Source organism: Pungitius pungitius, chromosome 11, assembly GCF_949316345.1.
Source record: "Pungitius pungitius chromosome 11, fPunPun2.1, whole genome shotgun sequence".
NCBI lineage: Eukaryota > Metazoa > Chordata > Actinopteri > Perciformes > Gasterosteidae > Pungitius > Pungitius pungitius.
Window position 1 is genome coordinate 20146309 of NC_084910.1, and position 21408 is coordinate 20167716.

The 21408-nt window shown below is 49.1% G+C and overlaps 1 protein-coding gene across 1 annotated transcript in view; it reads left to right on the forward strand.

Annotated features, from left to right (window-relative positions):
• The first annotated feature begins 727 nt into the window (after positions 1-727).
• The window catches only part of erfl1 (Ets2 repressor factor like 1), a 29634-nt gene continuing 8953 nt past the window's right edge, over positions 728-21408 (forward strand). The window contains exons 1-2 of the mRNA XM_062565373.1: positions 728-808; positions 3928-4076. The gene's annotated coding sequence lies outside the window, so the exon portion shown is untranslated. The remainder of the gene's footprint in view (positions 809-3927; positions 4077-21408) is intronic.

The following is a 21408-nucleotide window of genomic DNA, read 5'->3' on the forward strand; positions in this document are numbered from 1 at the left end:
TCCTTCCTTCCTTCCTTCCTTCACCTCCTCTCTCCTTTCCTCTTTTGATTCCCTCGTCCGACGCACCGCCTCTCTGCACTCAACTGATTTCCATAGGTTTACCTAATTGATTATTAAGTTGCTGATCGGATATCAATTAAATAATTAAAGTTTGTTAAGGGAAGAGTCGATTTACTGGCACGGGAGCAGGGCACGCCGTGTGTGTGTGTGTGTGTGTGTGTGTGTGTGTGTGTGTGTGTGTGTGTGTGTGTGTGTGTGCTTACAGACAGAAACCATTTGATTCTATAACATGAACCGCCTTCAAGTTGAGCAACTTCTTGGGTCCAGATGTTGGTGACTCCTCGGTGGCCAGAAGGGGGGACGGAAGTGAGATGGAGAGGCTCCTTCTGTCTCTCTCTCTTTCTCGCGCGCACGCGCACGCACACGCACACAATCCTCATATATGAGACACAGCAGCGGAAACGGGTCGAATCCTACTTCAAATTCTCTTTCCTCTCGGCTTGTCGACCGGGGAAAACAAACCGACCCGAGGCACAGCGAATGGGGATTTGCTAATTAACTACTTATACACGCGCGCACATAGACAGGGAGAGAGAGAGAGAGAGAGAGAGAGAGAGGGAGGGAAGGAAGGAAAGAGAAACACACACACCTCCCCCCTCCCCTCCCCTCCCCTCCCCTCCCTCTGCTCTCCTCGCGGCGCAGGTCGGTAGTAGTGCTGCCTCTCCGGTGAATGCGCGCGGATTGACTGGTCGCTGGTCGCACTTCAGCCGGTGAGCTTTGACAGCACAGCGGAGAAGAGGAACCGGAGGTACGTTGTCCGCTTTGTGTCTTTTATTACATTTGAATGTCTCTTTTTTTAGGTGGGGGGGGAGGGGGGGGGGGTTGCTGGTGAGATTCAATTGTGCTTCTTTTACGGCAAAGAAAAAGTTACCGTTGTGCAGCGGCGTTTGAAACGTGTTGTGATTCATTTGTGCTGCCGACAGCTTGTTCATGTATAATAACTGTCGCTATTACGAGTGCGCATTGATCCCTTTTAACAACACAAACTTCACACGTGCGTTATTGCGCCTCTTGTCTTGCTGTGATTATTCCGAAGCGCCTTGCGTTTGCTTTTGGGCTCTTTTTTTGTATATTTCAGGAACTTTGCTCAAGTTCAAGTCTTTTGTCGACGCGCACACGCAAGCGCGGACACAGACGCACCCCGAGGGGCACGTGCACATCCGTGTCTCCTCGGCTGCGGTGCGTCCAGCTGTTGGCGCTGGCCCGGACTGGCCTCTGTCTGTTAACGCGTCACCTTCACTCCGCCGCATCCATCAGTCAATTAACACAAGGACCTCAGCATCTCTGTCTGTTTTATTAGAGGGGGGGGGGGGGGGGGGTGACCCCGTTTAATCTACCTTTATAAATATTTTAGAAAGTGTGTGTTTGTGTGAGGGGGGGGGGGGGGGGCAGAGAGATATTGGTGCTCGGTTGCATCTGTTTTTTTGTAACGTGATCGCACCTGCTGACATCCTGCTTGTAATTTTTGTATTACTTGATTAATTAATCAATCATATGTGTGTTCCATCCTCTCGGCTTAGCGTTGTAATCAATTTCAAGTTCACCCCGCCCCCCCCCCCCCCCCCCCCCCCCCCGCTTTGGAGAGTCTTAGTTTAAAGATCAATAATTAGCCAAATCTGCCGGCATTATTTTTCAAGTTTATATTTTAAACATTTTTCAGAAACATCTCCCATTGCCCCCAAATTTAAAATAGAAATGTGTAACACATCTATAAAAATCCTCGTGGACTGTTTCACCAGAGGAAAAGCCGTGTTTTCTCAAACTGGGGTGAAGCCGCCGGTTTGTGTGTTTTCGGACCCGCGTGGGAGTTCGTTTCAGAAGTGCATCGATACAGTTTGGAGCCAAACTTGGAAAAAAGACTATTTGGAATAATAATCTGTGAATTTACTGGTCACTCCTCTGATTTTTTTCCCTCTTCTTCTTAGATGTTTACCCCCTCACAACTTGAATGCATATTTATGTGCGCCGTGGGTGTACTTCATCAATTATTTGGGCCAGTATATTTCCAGATAAACAGCGTTCGTCGATCAATACATGCATGTAACTATTCCAGATTAAGAGATCGATCAATGGATCCAGCCTAAACCCAGCCAATGTTGTTTTTCTGTTTCTCTAACTTTACACAACAGCAGCCTCAACCAAGTTGTAGCAAAGAAAGCTTAGTGGTATTTAATTTACAGTTAATAGCAAATACATTACTAATTATGATAAAAATAAAAAATGTTAATATGAATTAATACTTGTTTTAAATGAGTACAGACAATAAATAGAATAACATTATTTATTTATTGAATGGAGCTTTTCTTTCCCTAAAAGTAGTTTTTTTCGCTTCTTGCTGACTTACTCTTTTGGACTTCCTCTCCCTCTCGGCTTCAGTCTGTTGGTCTGAAACAGTTTGTTTGCCGTGTGTCAAGTTTCAGGTCGACGTGTTGCCCCCCCCCCCCCGTTAATTGGATTATTTCCCCGTTTCTGTGCCTCTTCTCGCCGGCCGTCTCATCCGTCTCTTTGCTGTCAATACGTGGTGAAAATATTTCCGACATTAAGTGCCATTTGGGGAAATTTCTCCCACGTTATTCCCCCCCCCCCTTTCATCCTTCACCTTTGCGCGGCTGCCTTTGAACTCGTTTGTTAACATTCATTTATTTACAAGGCAGATATGAGAAATATCTCTTCAGCTCGATTTATTTACAGAGATAGAAAGAACTACATAAAACTGATTACAATCCCTTGGATTATGTTGAGTAGTTCCCATACAACATGCACAATACAATTAATTTCGTTTTATTGTTTAATTAATATATTCCTTTTTTTCATTTTTATAATATAGTTTTATATTTTATCGAACAAATATTCTGGAATCAATAGTTTATTTCCCAAAGCGTCCTGGTTTAAATGTAAAACCGCCTTCACTTATTAGTAGATTTATAATTGTTTTGTAATTTAATTATCTTAGATAAATGCTTTGATTTCACCTTTCATAATACAATATACTGTTTTAATTCACAGCCGTTCTGTCCGGTATTTACCACATAAGTTATCAATTTGTCTGTATTTATCTATTATTTTGAACTATGATTATGTGTGTATTTATTATTAAGTAACGTTTTAGTAATTAGTTAATGCAACTTCCCTTAATACGTTTCTCTGACTTCATTTTTCTTTAATGTATTTTGTATTCCCTCTTATGGGGGTAATTTCTGGAAATAGACTTGTTTTTCTCTTATTGCCGCCACCTCTCCTCATCTCCATCTCATTCGGAAGAGAAACTTCTGTGGACTTTTTTTTTCTTCCTAAAACGCTCTCATCCTTAATGTGTTGTCATCTGGAAAGCCATTTGGTTTGATCAAAGCGCGGCTGGTTTCTGCGGTCGATGCCCGTTCCAGCTCCCCGTGTCTCGATGGCAGAGCGCGCGGCGCGGCGCGGCGCGCGGCGGCGTTCGGGGCCTCCGTGTCCGCGCCGTGCGCCGATAAACGCGGTCCCAGACCGTAACCTTGTAACCCTTGCATGAATCCAGCCGAGATGGTGAGCCGTACGGGGGCCGTGAGTCCGCAGAGACACGGACTCCGGTGAATGTTTTACCAGCGAGTGCATCAAGGGCTTCGCGAGTCCGCTAAAGACGCGCAAGTCAAAGTCAAGTCAATATTTTGGGGGTGTTACGGGGATTTTCTCCCACTTGTCGGACGTCTCCTCCTCCGTCTCCCTGTCTCTGTTTGATGGCAAAGAGTAAATAAGGACATTGATCTGTGGTCGATGTGTCCATCAGCGCTCCTGCGGGATACAAAAAAATATCCCAAGAGCGGCTGCACGGCCTCGTCCTTTCTGTGCCCTTAACACGTGTCTAAATGTGGTGTCCGTTGGTTTTTTTAGTGAGGCCTTCGCGCAGTGACGCAGCGGCTCCTTCCTCCCGGTGCCAAACAACGCGCGCAGCGGCCAACCAGCTCCCGTCCGAGCCGAGAGGCGGCCGTCGGGCTTTGGCCTCAGGTGCATCTCTGAGGCGGGCCGACGCGGAAGTCCAGGTGAGTGAACATTAGGGTCCCACCTGCCTCCTGTTGCATTCCCTCGCAGTTTATATAATTTAATTTAATGTTTGTCTCCTGAAATCAAGTCCATTCACTCACGAAAAAAAAAGGATGAATTCACCGATTTGAAAATTTAGACCACCAGATAAAAACAGATGGAATGTAAAATATTACTGCTCAATATGTACAAACTCTCATATGAACAAAGACATTTAGATTGTGAAATAATCGGTTGCTGGAAATTCTCAGTCAGATATTTCGGATTTGCTTTTTTTTGGATCCTCGTTCCTTGCTTTGGGAAACAGCCAAGACCCGTCAAAGAGTCAAAATGTCCAGTGTGCCATGCACCCCCTCCAGCCCCCCTCCCCAATGTCTGCATGCTTCCTCCGGCTCCTCTGCCCCCCCCCCCCCCCCTAATCCTTCCTGTCTGATATCAGCCCCTCGGCGCATCTTCACATTTGCGTTTCATTATTCATTATTCAACACCCATTACTGGCTGGTTGTGGACACACTTCTTCTACTGTTACACTCTAAGCCTACAGGGCAATTGAAGGACTCTCTGTATCTTTTCTCCCCATCGCCTCCGAGCCCCCCCCCCCCCTCCCTCATACCTTGTCGTCTGGCTGCCACACCTGGTAACTACAAACTTGTACACAATAATAAGAGCCAGGTGTCTCCATCTATCTCTGTCTGGCCTGTCGGCGGTGAGTCGAGTGGCTCAGAGACTTGCAGGTGTGAAAGGTCACTTAATCAATGGCGCACAATTTGACAAATCCCAGCAACCCTTATCATCCTCACGGGCGTTTAGGGCCGAAAGGAGGACCACCGAGATAAATGCTTAATCCTGACTGCACCGAGAGAGGAGGGAGGGGGGGGGGGCAGCATGCTACGGTGTACATGCAGGGGGGGGGCGAAAGGCATTGGCGAGTGGAGAGAAATGGGAGAAAGACGTGGAAGTGGCTCGGAGGCGAACAAATGTGCCCCCCCCCCCCCCCCCGCATTTGGAAAATGACGGATTCCGCTTTCCTCTGTCTCAATAAGAAGAGAAAAAAGGGTCCGACCTGGTGGCTCTGAGCTGGTCGGACTCGGCCTCCCCCCCCCCCCCCCCCCCCGGGCTCGACAAGCCATGCGCGAGCACATGACCCTCCAGACACAGAAACCCTGGTTCCCTCTCGGTTGTGGCTTCTGCTGCTGAGTGTAAAGTTGAGGAAAACCTGAGGAAAACAGAGGTGTATGAGGGGTAGAATTCTCCCGTGGGATGTTCGCCCGCCTGCAGCAGTGTGCAACCAACAGGAAAATGAGCTTTTGTCCAGAAAGCTGCCCCCCCCCCTTTTCTTTCTCTTCAGGTTTTTTTTTTTTTTGAACTGCAGGGTTTTGGAAAGTGCCACAATTTCTTTTCCCTTAAATCGTCAACAAGGATCCGTGTGACATGGAGACGGTTGTTTTGCATTGAACTGTAATGCGTGTTTTATTGGCATTATTATTCTCATTTACACGACTAACGTGCGCTTTACGTACGTACGTCCCCCCCCCTCACGTGGGTGCGAGCGAGCCGCTCGAGCGGCCGCGCGTGGACGTCCTCTCGTGTCCTTTGCCTCCGTCCCAACACGAGCTCCGTGTAACTCGATGGGGATTAGCTGCATGACAGCGGATCTCTAGTATTGCCAAAGCACTTAGGAGGCAACGACGGCAGCACATCGACGCGCCAACACGTGCACAACATCCTGCGACGCTCGGCCAACCTTGTGGAGAGACAACAGCTCAGAGACACCGTGGGGGGGGGGGGGGGTCCGGCAGAGTCAAAGAGATGTTGGTAAAGATCTCAGGAAGACGAAGTGAAAGGATGATAGAAAGTTGTCCAGAGAGGGGTGAGGAGGGAGGGGGGTGGGTGAGGAGGGAGGGGGGGGGGGTGCTGAAGGGACCCGGATGACGAGCAGAGCTGAAGCACGGCAGGGTGCGTCCAAAAGGATGAAAGAAGGATCGGCGCTCGCAGGGGGGGGGGAGTGACGCAGAGGGAGGAGAGAGAAGGACGGGGATGAGATGGAGGAAGCCAGTTGGGAGAAAGGGGGACGAGGGACCCCCCCCCCCCCCCCAAAAAAAAGCTAAAGGGAGCGAGAGAATATCAGACGTTTAAGGGTGACGTATGAGAAAAGCAGAGAGGAAGACATTTACTAGAAGAAAGATTAAGTCAAGTTGTCCCCGGTCAGTCATTAATCCGATTTAAGAGCAATTAAGGTGAGACTGATTCCTTCCTAGATGGAGGGGGGAGACAGAGACCGCGAGGGAGAGAAGAACTGGGTGATTGAAAGAGAAAAGCATCTGAATGTCGGTTAGTTGACAAAAAGGAAGCAGGGAAAACACAAAGACCTGTTATATTTTATTACATGCACAAGACGTGACTTCAATGAATCAACCTGCATGTCACTCTGTTCGGGGTCAAAGAAAAGTCGGCGTGAGAGCTCACGTATTTCTAACTACGGCTGTACATATTTCTTGAAATGTCTTGAAGTGCTTTTCAAACAGCCGCGGATCCTTCGGCTGAACGGGCTTCCCGAGGGGATCCGGGTAACCCAGGAGGATCTCATGTGGACAGAAGCTTAATGTGGAGGAGACACTCCAGGACCTCCGGTCCGCACGTTGGAGCTCCGCTACCTGCGAGACTCCTCCACCGAGAGTTCGAGGTCGAAAGCTTCTCTCTCGGCAGCGTGAAGCGGAGAAGAGCCGAGGGAAGAGAAACCGGAGCGAAGGCGATGCTGCTTTGAATGAAAATGGCACAAAAAAAAACACAGGAGCAATGAAGTTAGCTCCCCTCCTCCTCATCCTCCTCCTCCTCCTCCAACAAACCCCTCCAATCGCTGCTCTGCTGTTCCAGATGTGTATCGGAGGTCTCGGGTCGACAGAGGGGTCCCTCCACCGCTGTAGCGTTTCTGTGTCTATTGGGAGATGCTGGTCCCGATAGCTCGGGCCGTCTGACACGTACACAACAGTACATAAATCAAGCGCACACATGCACGCACTCCGTTTATCTCCCGCCGCAGCGATAGCAGTGAGCTCTGCATACGGCCTCCACGGGAGGGAGAGGTTCTGGTCGCTCTCGTTAAGTGGGGAAAGGGGGGGGGAAGCCGCGAAAGGTTTCGCTTGCGTTGCTGCCATTGTGGCTCTTTTGTTTGATGCGCGTGCACGGCGTGCACGGCTGCGTCCATAATTGCTGTAGCACACAACTGCGGGTCGAGAGTGTGTTATTACCGAGACTCGTTAAGGCAAAGAATGGAGCAAAGTGAAAGCCGAGGTCGTAGATTCTGTTTGTGCAACATTTCAAGCGTCTGATTGGGAACGATTTCAGGTTTTTATTTTCATACGTCAAAGCAGAAAATAGTTATTTTAAAACAGGCTTATTTGATTTGCCTTTGTTTGTCCTGGATTTTTAGTCTCTCCCGTCAAGAAATCCATCAGTTTGTACTGCGCGGTGCATCCATTGCAGTTTCTTTGTAGCAATCTGTAGCCCATCACAAGTCCCAGATTGAGAGACCATTTGGCTGCTGTTGACAGGAGGGAGCAGCTATCGACGGGGCCCTGCTGGGGGGGGGCGTGTCTCGGGCCCCACGTCCAAAGCGTTTGTGGCGTTTAATACACTGTAGCAGTGGTCCTCACAGTCCTCACCCTGCATGCTACTGCCATAGGGATCAATATGCACTGGGTTAGAGAGAAATGGACCATCTGATGCACACTCAGAGGGGGGGGGGGAGCCGAGCGAGAGACACAGGAACATCGGGCGAGGGAGGGGCGGCGGCGGGGGATTTAAAGGGAAGAGAGAGGTACCGGCTTGAAAGAGGGCAAGATGGCGAGACCAAAAAGGGAAAGAGGAGAAAAGTGGAAATGATTAGAGGCGCGGTTTAAAAGACATGGAGGCAGAGTGAAGGAGAGGAAACTGTCGGTGGGTGAAAGAGCCGTTCAGCTGGGGGGGGGGAAGAGAGGGAGGAGTGAACGGCAATAGTGAAAAAGAGGAAGGAGGGAGGATACACACAGGAAGGGAAGAAAGACATAAGGAAGAGAGGAGTGGGAAAGAGGAAGGGAGAGGGGGGCGGTAGACAAAGAGGGGGGGGAACACAGGGAGAGAGAGGGCGGGGGGGGGGTGGGTGTGCAGGGGAAGGATGCCGAGGAAGGGAGGGAAGGGGGGTAAAATTTCCATCAGGTTTTCAATTGGGGCGGATCAATAGTGTATTAGAGCTCACCTTGACCCCGTCTCTCCCCCTTCTCCCCGGCCCAGCACACAGGCCAGGCTTCTCTCCCTCACAGCAGGGGGCAGAGAGGGGGAGAGATTGCATTACGGCCTCCCTTTCTCGAACCAAAGTGGCAGAAAATGGCACAATAAAGGCGAGAGCTGGATGGAAAGAAGGAGGAAAACTGAGTCGCGTCAGGTAGAAACCGAGAAAGTGGGAGACGAGGAGTGAGAGGGGGAGTGAGCCGGGGGGGGGGGGAGGCCAGCGGGTGACGTCGTGCTTGCTCGGACGGAGCTTTTTTCGCAGAGAGGCACCCGGCTGGGTGCCACGGTGTGTGTGCACCAGGACGTGACTCGTTTGTTATCCCCACAACACTCCGGTTGGAACCAAAAAACACACAAGGATGCGTCTTCAGGTGCGAGCTTGGTTCTAATCATCTTTACACAACGCACTGACTTGACGGCACGTTGTCGTGGTACCCACAGAATCACCAGGACACGTGCAAGAACGGCCCGTGTCTCACCGACCTGGTCTCACCCCCACAGCCCCCACATGACACCCCCCCCCCCCCCCCCCCCCCAACCCCAGAGTGGTTTTTCAGTCGCTTAATGTCCACCTTTTCTCCCCAAACTTGCCTCAATGGTTTTGTTGCCAGAAAAGTGGAGACCTGCTTAAAGTTTGGATTTGGTCCAACGGTTTCACTCTAATGAAGTTGTCCATCACAAATGGCTTTCAGATTAATTTAGTAGTTTACTGATTACACTCCAAATTAAGCGTCTTTCATTTTCTAAATGAGGTGAAAACGTCAGTTTTTAAAAATATATTTCCGTGCCCTGCGATGATATTAAACCGGGGGACAGGCTGGTGGGACACTCTCCATCGCTGGAGGACAGATGTGAGGCTGCTGGACGAGGACAGGGGGCAGAGGGTGATGGAGGGGAGAGGTTGAATAAAAAAATTGATTTGTGAATTTAGCATTTAGACACAGTTTATAAAGCGACATCGAGGGGAGGTGCGGGGGAGGACGCTGAAGTTTACAATAGGTCAGCTCTACCTATTTGACTAACTGTAACCGTGACACCCTGCGCGCGCACACAATCCACACAATGCCATTCTCAACGATCCGTGCGCGCGCTTCGGCCGTTCCGACGGGAGCTTGTTTGTGCACGCGCAGATGTACCAGCAGCGCCATCCTCATCTCTTCCACGCGTCTCCTGATGCTGTTCCTATTGTCAGCCACCCACAGCCCGGTGCACGCATGCACGCGCCAAGACGCCCGACAACAACACACAAATTGCCTATCTCTGACGCACGTACGCACACCTATATCCACACGCGCACACACACACACACACACACACACAGAGTAACACACAAACCCTTTCCCCCTCGCTGAGGGGGAGAAAGGGGAAGGGGAAAAATGGAGAGAAAAAAAGAAATCGATCGCCGGGGATAGCGGTGCGCGTCGGAGAATCGTATCTTGTCAAAATAATATATTACCCTCATCCCCGCCTGATCGATGCGGTGGATTAGGGACGGAGGGCTCCCTTTCACCCCTCCTCTCTCTCCCTCTCTCTTCCTCCTCGGTGCTTGGTGCAGTTTAATATTTACCTCCGTGAAAGAGCGGCCGCGACGGCTCTCAGCCCTAATTGATTCCGACACATGGGGCTCTGTGCTCGGGCTGCGGATGAGAGAAGGAGGGCCGGCTGGAATGCAGAGAGAGAGAGAGAAGAGAAGAGAGAAAGAAGAGAAAGAGGGGAGAAGACAAGGGGAAAGAGGGGAAAGGAAAGGGGGGAGGTAGGGAGAAGGAGCCGTGGGGTGAGACAGGAGTGTAAACAGAAAAACTGGGAAATTTGGCCAATGCATGTGCTTATCTTTAGGATGGGTGAGACAAAAGATCTCTGAGGAAGGTGAAAACAAGGAGGGAAGGGGCCAAAGCAATCTGTTTAAAGAAAAGGATGGATAAAGTTCAGGGGGGGGGGCGAAGGAGAGACAGATGGACTTAAGGAGACCATGGAGGTCAGAGGAAATATAGCTGGAAAGGTGCAGGATGGAAGTAGGGAAGCTTAGGGAGGAGAGGGATGGTGATGTGCGTTTAGAAGGAGGGGGATGAATGGAACGGATGGCGGAGAGGAAATGAATCAGGAAGAATGAGGGAAGCTGAGAGGAGTAGGTGGAAATGGAGCCGGCTTCAGGAGAGCAGGGAGAGAAACGGGGGGGGGGGTGAGGGCCGAGGAGAGCAAATGAGAGGGGATTAAGAGAGCGACATGAAGATGGATAGAAACGGAGGAGGGAAACACGACGGGCGGAATGTGGAGCGCCAATAAACATTCGAGAACGGGGGAGGAAAGAAATAAGTGGGAGGGGAGGGGGGGCACAGAGGTGACAGAATGATATCAGGTGGGATAGACAGAAAACAGGAGTGATGGCGCAGCGGGAGGCGGGAGGGTAGAGAGGGACCATATTTCCCGCTGAAGGAACTGGGCTGTCACGCCGCTCCGCCGGCTCTATAAAACCGAGCAGCAGGCGGCTCGTGTCGGGTGACTTATGTGTATATCTAGGCTTTGTCAATATTTCTTTCTGTCTTCCTTCCTCTGTGCTCCCGCCATTGCCTTCTCGCTCCCGTGCTCTTCTGCATCCACTCCCTGCGTGTGTGTTTGACCCACTTAGGTACTCACTTTTCCTGTTGGTCTCTCCTCCATCAAGTGAGGGGGTGTGATGGGGTGTGGGGGGGCAGATAAACAGAAGCTGTAAGTTGTGGATGTCGCCCGACGGCACAACACGTCTGCGGCACAGCGACCGCGGGGCTTGGCAGCCTTAAATCCCCACTGATTCTCCATTATGACGCACCGCGGGCAGCCCGGTGAGCCTCGCGCTTAAATTGGCATCCTTGACGTTGCGCCAACGCAAATGCTCTCATTGATGTTTGCATCAAAGTTTGTCCCTAACCCCGAAGAGGACGCAGACAGCCACTGGTGTCTCACACCTAGGTGCCGGTCGTCCAGTTTGTTCAGTGCACGGGTGCATGTGTGAATGCATGCATGTGTTTGTGTACATCTCTCTGTATGCGTCCCTGTAGTCTTCGCCCCGATACAGGAGCACCGGGTGGTGGGCTGATTTATTCATGCAGTGCCAGGGAGGAGTGCACCTCCTCTTCCTCATTTGGCACGGTTTAGTATCCTGAGCGCAGGCCTGCGGAGACCCTGGTCCATGGGGGGCGGGATTGGGGGGGGGGGGGGGGGGCAGACATCCTGCAGATACACCGCCCCGCTCTGCAACTGGCGGACACTCACAAATTACCTCGCTCTACATTTCATGTTTATTCATTAGGAAAACGCGTCGAAACTTCTCCGAGCAGTTTGGGTCCGGCCCGAAGTTGTTGCATAGATGTTAGTCAGGCTGATGCTGTGACCACAGGGAGCCTTCAACTCCAGTCCAAGTCCAGGGGAGAACATGGCCTGAAATATGTATGAAGAGAGAGAAAAAAAAACCAAAGGTTTGCACTGGAATACGGCGTCCAACCGCAGCGGTGTTTGTGCTTCGCGTCTATTTCGAGCCTCCATCGCGAGTCCATGACAACTGCGCGTCACCGTGGAAACGGACACGAGGAGGGGGGGGGGGGGTTAAGACGCAGGACGTGGAAGTTGCACTCGAAAGAAACCAAAGTTATTTACAGAACAAGCTGAGAATTCCCAATCCATCTCCATGACTTCCTTTGTCTCTGATCTATTGTTTTTTTCTCCGCTGCCTGCTCTCAGCCGCGGCGCCTGTTCTTTATTTACACCTCCGCGTCCCTGCAGCGGCTCAGGGACGCGGTAACACAAGTGTCACTTGTCATTATTGGTCTAATTCAGTAATCCGTCATCGTGCACTCACTGTATGCAGCGCATTATATGCCGGCACAGCAGGTGTATTACGCACTGAGGTGGAGATTCGATTTGACGCGCACACGCAGGCGAGAGGGCCGACGGGGGCGCGCGTGCGTGTGTGTGTGTGTGTGTGTGTGTGTGTGTGTGTGTGTGTGTGTGTGTGAAAGAGAGTGGGAGATGGAAACACGGAAAGAAAGATGGAGGGATTGAATTTGTGTGTGTGTGTGTGTGTGTGTGTGCGCGCGTGTGTGAGGTTGTTTGTTGTGACTTCCTAGAGGTCTGTGTAATGGGAAGAGACTTTCATTTCATTAAAAGTAATTCGAATCAAAGTAAATATGGAAACTGCTCTTTTACAACAGATTATCACGTTGATGTGTCGTCTTTGTGAAGTCATATTTTTCGGCATGTTCCATTTTATTTTAGCTTCAAATAAAGGGGCCATGGTGCCTGGGACGATTCCACCATAAGAATAAGAAGAGTTAGTCTGGTGCGGGTCCAGTTTAAGGTGTGGTTCAGCAGATCCTCGGTGCGGTTCTAGATGACGCATGTCGTGGTGCGGACGCTCTTTGCGCGGCTCGTAGTTTGCCCTCCGTTACTGGCGGCTGAACTTTACCCTCAGAGGTCAAACAGCGGAACGTTTGCCGCCCACCGGGTGCTGGATTTTCCCCTCGCGTCGCTTAGTATTGATTGCATACGTTGTGGTATCTGATCCCCAGTCACAAATGAGCGGATCAATATAAAACGATTACAAAGCAGAAACATTTTTATGCAATAATGTTGTAATCTCTCCTCGGACCAAGCTGGGGTTTGGCTTTAAGGTTTGTGATGTTGTGGGTTCCTAACCCCTCCTCCTCCGTAGTCCCAGTGGGGACGGAGGGTTTCATCACGGTCGTAACCCCACAAATCCAGTTACCTGTAAGTGTTTCACACCTTTTAAGACACCAGAATGCTCCGCGCTCGAGTCCCGCCAAGACCACACTCGGCCGTACAGTCTAACTGCATTTACGTTTTTTCTTCTCTTATTTGACTTTTTCTTCGTATAACACCTGCACATTTCCACCGGTTCATCAAACACCGACTCCGAGGGGGATTTATTGCTTTGTGATAGTCTAGAGTTTTTACTCCTGGTTTTATTGATTGGTTTTCATCGTTCCTTTTTTCATTAACAAGAAGTTAGCAAAATATAAGACCCCAATACGTGATCTGACTGTCGTCCAACTGCGTGTCTTTGGATTCTAACTGTAAAACACTTTGTGCACCAGAGGAATCCCGTGACAGATTGCTGTTGTGTTGTGAAGCATTATCATAGCATTATTCTAATACTCCTTCTCATCGATATAAACACAACTAAAGGCTTCCTCCTTGGGGGGTAATTGTCGGGTTTTCATAATGCATTTCACGCTGAAATCTAGTGCAAAAAACATCATTCCCCTTCAGAAGAATGTTCCACAATTTAAATGAAAGTACGGTCCAATTATTTCAAGACACTGAAAATTCCATTCGAGACAACTGTACTGTGAACATCTACTGTAGAATAAACTAATTCATCAGGCCATCTTTAACCTCCTAAAAAACGCTATTTCCCTCGTTTACGCCTTTCAGTCCTCAAAAAAGTTCCGGATCTGATGGTCAGATGAGTTTTTGTTACATTAATCAACTCAAGTCCAAGTTTCTTTAGACTTGAATAACCTTTAGCCTAAATAGTAGCTTACATGATATTAATATGTATTTCATGTATATATTTTAATATTAACGAGTCAAACACGATTTGGTCCAACTATAAAAAAAACAAGTTTTTAAGTCGTCATTTGGATGATTTTTGTGCACAAAGTGCAAACTCTCCCCGTCATGACCTGCTGTGATGGATCTCTCACGCGGACCAACAACAAGTGAGTCACAGTCTAAAAAGCTTGGACCTCATTTAGTTGGCCTCGTTGAAACGAACAATTGATTCGCCTGATGATCACCAACTGGAGGTTTATTTTCCTTTTATATGATCAAAGCTCATCAATACTGTCAATACCCCCCCCCCCCGCCCCCCTCTCGTCTCCTCTCCCCATCAGCGCCATAATGTGTCTATAATCACAAGTACAACATTTCGCATTGATAACCTGAACAGCGTCTTTGTAAATGATGAACCTGTATTTATTGGGAGGAAAAAAGTTTTGTTTTAAAGAGGAGGAGGAGGAGGAGGAGGAGGGAGGCAGAAGTTGAAGAGGGGAGTGAGGATGTTTGAATTATGACCCTGGATATGCCTGACAGAGAGCAGGAGGGGCGATGGCGAGCTGTTGAAGTAAAGATGAGAGTTGAGCCCAAAGGTGAAGATGAGGGAGAAAAAGAGATGGAAGGGGGGAGGGTGGAGGTGATGAATGGATGGAGAAAAGGGATGAGAGAGACGGAGCAGCATGAATGAGTGTATTCGGTGCGCGGTCCCGCTCCGAGGATGATGAAACGTTAATTAAAGTAAACGAGCTACCTGAGCTCCCCGGCTAACCCCCTGTCACACTCTGTCAGGGGGGTGGGGGGGGGGGGGGGGCTGAACTGACTGAAGAGAAGTTGGGTAACCCAGATGTGGATTTACTTCAAGGTTGATTGCCGTCACAGTTGTCACGCGTAGGTACATCCACGTAAAAAGAAATGACAAGTGGGTCAGAAACGTATGAGGGGACGTTCTTCACCGGAAGCACCGTCCTCGTTTCCGCGTGTTTCCGTTGCAGTGACACAATGTCGCCCCAAAAACTACCTACGGGAAGTTTTTTTTTTTTGTGGGGACATTTAAAAAAAAAAAGAATAATTCACACTAAAGTGAATTTATTAGTAATTGCAGAACAAAAAAAGGCCCTAATTTTCCCAAAGATCTCCGTGTGGATACAAGCTTTATTTCCTTTTCAAAGGTTATCCAGCAAGATCACCTTTGTTTCTTTTCTCTTTTTTTAATGCTCATATTCATTCAATTAATCTGGGCTCTAATTTGTTTATATATTTATTTACTTGGTCTAGCTATCACTCTCTCCTTTTTTCATCTCTCTCCAACGATTATCCTGGCGTCTAATTAGAAATCGATGCGGCCGGGCCGGCGGGTATTTGCAATGTGTTTGTGGACGTTGAGAACAATTCCCCGGACAGAAAAGACTGAGAGAAGAAAGAGAGAGGAAGAGGAAACGCTACAGTGCACTGCAATATATGCACACACACACACACACACACACACATTCTCACTACCGACTTCATCGCTTGCAGCTATTCTTATTTTTTTTAAGCAGCGGGGTCCGTTAGAAAAAATAGAGAAATAAGAGAGAGAAGAATGGAAGGAAAAATAAACCATTTTTTAACGACCGACGCGAGGGACCTTTGCAGAATTGTTGAGGAGTGTTTCCCCGTCTTTTAGGAAAACAAACAAATCTCAAAGTGGGAAAGCACTTTAAATGTGATGGCCTGTATCTGACCCAGCCGAAGGAGCCAATTCAGCGGGAAGGTAGAACAACACATGTCCCTTATTACTATGAGCTTTATTGTTGATTGTAATTATTGTCATTATAATATTCATATTAATCATAATAATGTAGGCTCACGGTGCATCCGTATTATTAGCCGTTATTCCTTTAAATGCACCTGCAGTACAAATTATTATTATTAATAATAATCGTATGTTTCCCCCCCCCCAATAATGAATGCAAACGTCCTCTCCGCGTCGTGGTCATCGTTGTGTGTGTCTAAATGACCATGAGCGGTCATTTGAAAGTTTGAGAATAAATAAGGCAACGAGGGGCCCACGCGCATCTTCCTCCTCGCCCTTCACCGTCGCCGGTGTCTCTCCGGTGCGCGCACCGAGCCGCAGCCCTTCTCCTCCCCGCCGCGTCCCGTGGAGACGAGTCGGTATAAGCGACGGGTCAGCGGCATTACCGGAGCCGATCGAACCTAACCGGGTTAGCAGCAGCCAGATGACGAAAAGAAAGTGTTCCAACCGAGAAGAAACACAGCAAGAAGGAGCGCGCGCCGTTATTAGTTCAGCTTCACACACCGAGGTGTGCACTCGGCTTTTATTGGCCCCTAATCTGTTTTCAGACGCGCGGTCCTCTCTGCTCATCATCCCCAACGAGATGCATCACACTCCCGTCTCCCGTCTCCCGTGCGCGTGCGCGCGCGCGTGTCTGCGTGTGAGACGGTGGGTGCACCATGTCATATGGAAATGTCATATAGGGAAATGCAGTGTTGGAGTGTCACCCCACACCACCCCCCCCCCCACTCCACCCCTCCCTCTCTGCGTGATGAGGAAAACTGAATAACTTTTTTTTTTTTTCTTGTTGCTTCACATTTCATCAACCCTTGTGATGCTTTACTTGTGCCAAAACCATCAGTCTGGGCTCCCCGGTGTGTGTGTGTGTGTGTGTGTGTCCTCTTTGCTCTGTGCAGTGTTGCAGTAAGTCACATTTGAGGCTCCATCCTTGCCTTTTGTGTCAGTCTGTCTTTCCATCTCGCACACTCATTAAACGTCCCTCACACTCTCTCTCTCTCCCTCCCTCACTCAGTCTCTTTCCTTCTCCTTCTTCTTCCTCCGCGCCTCACGCTCCTCTTGCCCGTGGCTATATGATCGTGAAAAATGTGTTTACAAAACTCGCTCTCTCGCAGATCAAACCGTGCGGACGAATCAAAGACTTTGGAGAGAGAGGAAGAGGAGAGAGAGGGAGGGAGAGAGAGAGAGAGAGGGAGGGAGAGAGGGAGAAGGGGAACGAGCAGAGGGTGTGTAGAGGCCTTATCATTTTAAAATTCTCTATGTGCCCCCCCCCCCTCCTCTGGTGTTTGTGTGTGTTGATGTCTGCCTGTGTCTCCTTTGGTAATACAATATCTTTAAGGCCCCCAAAACAACTGTGTCTCACAGTTAAATATGAGATAATGCAATATTGATGTCTTCTTGTCTTTGCTATAACGCAATACTGGGCCCATTCCGGCTGCACACGCTAACACGGAGCGATAGTGCCCTTGCACTTAAAAGAATTACTGTGATCCTGTAATACATTTTAGAGGGATACTTCACAAATATGAACTCCCTAAAGGAATAGAGGAGGTCTAGTGAAAACAGAGCAGTTAAAATGACTCCCAAAGTAGCATCAGGTCACATTTCACACAAAGCATCCAAGACACAACTAGTCCGGATGAGACGTGAATTATTTTGGTCTCTTTATACATTCGGGTCTCACAATATTGTTTCCAGGTGCTGCAGGTGGCCCCAATTTAAAGAGACTCAATCTCAATCTCAATTTTGCCTTTGCAAGTAATTGCGTCTTTGTGCCCTCGGAGCGACGTGGACCGCATGTTGTTCATGAGTCCGATTCTCACCATTTCATGGGTTTTCTGATTACAGGGAATGAACAAACTATAATATGCGGCTGTATGTCAGCGGCTCCACTCTTTGAGTTCACCGCTTGTTGGGATTTGGTCACATTTGCACGAGGTTTGTGTCTTTGAGAAGGTACTTATGGAGCGTGACGTTTCTACACACATGCACCGATGTCTAAAATAAGGATGACATACAAAAGACAAACAGGGGACACAGGAGGAGTGCCAGTGTGAAGCTGAGGAAGGGGGTAAGGGGTGAGGAGAGGAGAGGGAGGGAGGGGGGGGGCAGACAGACAGGCTGAGGGAGCGATTATAGCAGGGTTTATGTATGAGCTATTGATTGAGTCGGTGGTGACTTCTTGAGTGGTTAATTCGGGAAGTGAGAGCGATAGAGAGAGTAACTCACTGACCAGAGAGGGGAGGGGTGGTGAGGGGCGGGGGGGGGGATAAAGAGGGAGATAGAGACAGCATGATGAGGATGAGGAGAGAGTTGTGAGGGTGGAAAACAGAACGGCGTTTTGCAAGACATCACGTTGTGGTTCTTTGTGACTAATAAAGCCATTTGAAATCTGCTTTATTTCCCTTTGGGAATAATGACAATAATAGCATTTTATTATTATTATTATTATCATATTCTGACTTAGAAGAGGGGGTTCCCTTAATCATTTTGGAACTATGTATTTATGGGCTCTTTTGGTGTGACAATACAAACTAAATGTGATACTTCTGTTTAAGGCCGATTTAGACTAAATGATTGTTAGACATCGTACGAACCAACTAATATGACTCAGACACACATCCAAGGCTTCCCGAATACAAAGATATTTAACTACGTTTTACACCTGACACTTCTGTTAATTAAAACGCTCTCTGCGTAAACAAGCACGCGCACTTACAGGCGCGTTCACGCGCGCCCCTCTGGTCTCCACGGGATACTCGTCTGCTCGGTGCTTCCTTGTTCCCTATCACCTTGTCTGAGGAAGTCGAAACCAAGAGCAACAACCTGGTGGGTCAGGCACACGCGCGTCCGTGTTCTATGTCTGTTGGCCGGCGTGTAGATATGACATCATGTATTATGCTAAATGGCTCCAGTGCACAATTCGCATCTCTCATAGTTTGTTTCCTGTAGTCAAATTCCTAAAAGCTGCGCGTATTAGACCACGTGGGGGTGTTTTTTTGGGGGGGGGCGTCCAACGTGCGTGTGTTCGTGCGCGCTGGAGCCAGTGCGTGTGTGAAGGTCAGCTCGCCGGCGCAGGTTTTGATCTCTCAGCCGCGAGATCAAAGGCGCTCTCTGGCTATTAGTCAGCGCGAGCCATTGATCCCCCATCGATCCACGCGAGACACAGTGAACACCGCGCGAGGCTCCCCGAAGACGGAGCGGGAAGAGGAATGCGTGTGCGCGCGGGCGCGTGTGCGCGGGCAGAGGCAAACTCCAGCTTTTTCTTTGCCGCGGGACATGAAACAATGAGGCTCGAGCCGCTTTCCCTCCTTTCAACTCTGGCGCGAGGCGGACGAGCCGGCAGCGGAGAGCGATCGATAATTAATGACGATGAATAATTTAACCCTATCGATTGATACCTTTTTCTTCATCCTTTACCCCTTCTTTTCCTTCTTTTCTTAAGGCCGGCGTTCCATGCCGCACTAATACCGGCTCACGCGCTCGTCTCCGTTCAGCTCGTAGAACTTGTTGGAGTTCTCCGCCTTTCACGAAGGCCTTAAAACGCGTTTCGGTATTCTTCACCAGCTCCACTGGTGTTTATGACCCGCAGGACGTCCCCTGACTGAAGGCCTGACGCGCGCCTCCCGAGCACCAACCTGCACGAAGTGAGAGAAATCCAACCTCATTACAATAAACATGCAGCTTACTTTTGAATCCCAAACCCTGAGCCAAAGAAGTGGTCCCCAGTCCGCTCTGGTTCGGGTCAAACCGCGTTTTAAAATATATCCTGAATGAAAGTGAGATTGAGTTGTGGGCAGCGGGAAAATTCTTCTCATCCTCACGTGGCTGGATTTGTTTTTCCGCCATTTTCGGACTCTTTGTAGATTCAAACCACACAGCCGATGCTCCTGTCGGTGAAAGCCGTCACGGAGCTTCGTTAAACGCACAGGACGCTGCTCTGCCGGCGGGTCCCATCGGCGTGTTGTTGATGACGTCACGAGGACGAGGTGAAGGAGAAAACCAACGTAGTGTTGTTTTACTCTTTAACATCAGTTACAGTTTGACTGAGTGATTTGAGGGATGACAGAAGGGAGAAAACTCGTTTCTTAGATGATAAAAGAAACATGTTTTGAGCCATTTATTTTGATTCCAACTTGGTTTGAGCCACGATGGAAACTAATGAAGTTTTAGGTGAGCTTATTGTCAGACAAACATTTATAACCAAGGAGAACCTTTTTAACCCTTTTTGAGCAAAGACATTTGGATCCACGTTGGATGGACAACTTCCTCCAATAAGAACATTCTGGAAAAATGACAAAACAAAGATAAATGAAAATGAGACAAAACATTGGGATAAATCAGAGGATTGCCCCCTGTTCTCTTTGGATGGACAGGTTGTCTTTTCCCCTCTGCCCCCCCCCCTCTCCTCCTCCTCTTCCTCTTCCTCCTCCCCTCTCACTCTCTCTCTTTCTCCCTCCCCTCCTCGTTTCTCCTCTCTCCTTCTCTCCAGCTCCTCTAACAAACCCATAGCAGAGTCCCTCTGTTCTTCCACCCTGAGGCTGACCAGTGTGTCAGAGCTAACCAGGGAGAGGAACAGAGAGGGGGGGGGGAGAAGGGGGGGGGGGGGTTTCAGGGGCAACCAAAAAGAGGAAGATGAGACAGATGTACAGAGCGTGTTTCATCTGGTGGAAAAAGAAGACTGTGATACTTCTCTATCTTTTTATATCGTGACCCATCACTCCCTCCCTCTTTAGACGGAGATGTGATGTTGCCGCTCCCCTTCCTCCCGCTACCCCGAGTCACTCCGCCGACGTTCAAAAAGTAGTTTGTTGTACAGGCCGTAACCCCCCCCCCCCACCCCCCCTCGCCGCCCCCCGCTTTCGCTTCCATCCCGTCGGCGGCCTTCTGACCGTCAGCGGCGTGATGTTTAAAACACGCAAACACATGAAACCCAGTGAAGTGTTGACTCTTCTACCTGAATTAGAAGCTCATCTCAGGTGCAAAGTGCATTTCAGGTGAAATATATACCGTATTTTCGCGACTATAAGGCGCACTTAAAATCCTTTTTTTTCTAAAAAAACGGCGCGTGCGCCTTGTAATCCGGAGCGCCGTATATATGGCTCAATTGGTTGATCCATACTGGTTAACGAGGATCCATTGGAGGGAAAGTCTGGTGCCAGCAGCCGCGGTAATTCCAGCTCCAACAGCGTATTGTAACGGACTGTGTTTTCATGTTCTGGAGCGGCGTTGCACTTTACAGAGTTTTGGGATGGTCAGTGAAGGGCGCACTATGTGACGTCACTCATCTTAGTGCCACCTATGGGGACGCGGGAATTGTTGTTGTTTTGGAGAGCGATGGTGTGTTTTTGTTCGGCTGACAGGAGCCTGTTTCTCCACAATAAAACCAGAAGATAAGCACATTGTCCAGAGATTCATTAGCGAGAGTCGCTACAGTATATTAAAGCTCGTAGTTGGATGTCGGGATCGCGCTGACGGTCCGCCTGTCCCAGCGCTGCCTCTCGGTGCAAGATGCACCAAAGCATTTACCAAGAATGTTTTCATTAATCAAGAAGGAAAGTTGGAGGTTCAGAGATATTGTTAATATCCACATTAACGTTTGAACAACGTTTCCATGGGAGTGAAGAGTTTTCAGAACGCTTAATAACGTTTGATTTAGCACAGCCCGATCTAGTGGATGCATAACGCAGCCCCAGTCAAACGTTTCACTGCAGTTACTTCTATGC